Source organism: Petaurus breviceps, unplaced genomic scaffold (genome assembly GCF_028583685.1).
Source record: "Petaurus breviceps papuanus isolate PSGF00001 unplaced genomic scaffold, PetGlider_PUasm1.0 490, whole genome shotgun sequence".
Lineage (NCBI taxonomy): Eukaryota > Metazoa > Chordata > Mammalia > Diprotodontia > Petauridae > Petaurus > Petaurus breviceps.
The window spans coordinates 28,135,515-28,135,884 of NW_027186352.1; the positions used below are offsets into that span (position 1 = coordinate 28,135,515).

Here is a 370-nt window from a genome sequence, read left to right on the forward strand (position 1 = left end):
GAAGGAAGGAAAGAAGGAAGGAAGGAAGGAAGGAAGGAAGGAAGGAAAGAAGGAAGGAAGGAAGGAAGGAAGGAAGGAAGGAAGGAAGGAAGGAAGGAAGGAAGGAAGGAAGGAAGGAAGGAAGGAAGGAAGGAAGGAAGGAAAGAAGGAAGGAAGGGAGGGAGGGAGGGAAAAGGAAGGAAGATGGAAGGAAGGAATGAAGGAGGAAGAAAGAAAGGAAGAAGAAAGGAAGAAGGAAGGAAAATGGAGGGAAGGAAGAAAGAAAAGAAGAGAGGGAGGGAGGGAAGAAAGGAGAGAAGGAAGGGAAGAAGAGAGGGAGAAGAAAGGAAGGAAAGAAGGAAGGAAGGAAGGAAGGAAGGAAGGAAGGAAG

At 47.6% G+C, this 370-nt stretch overlaps 1 pseudogene; it reads left to right on the plus strand.

Moving 5' to 3' along the window:
• Nucleotides 1-370, plus strand: part of LOC138172100 (ribonuclease H1-like) — a 98,416-nt pseudogene that overhangs the window by 96,663 nt on the left and 1,383 nt on the right.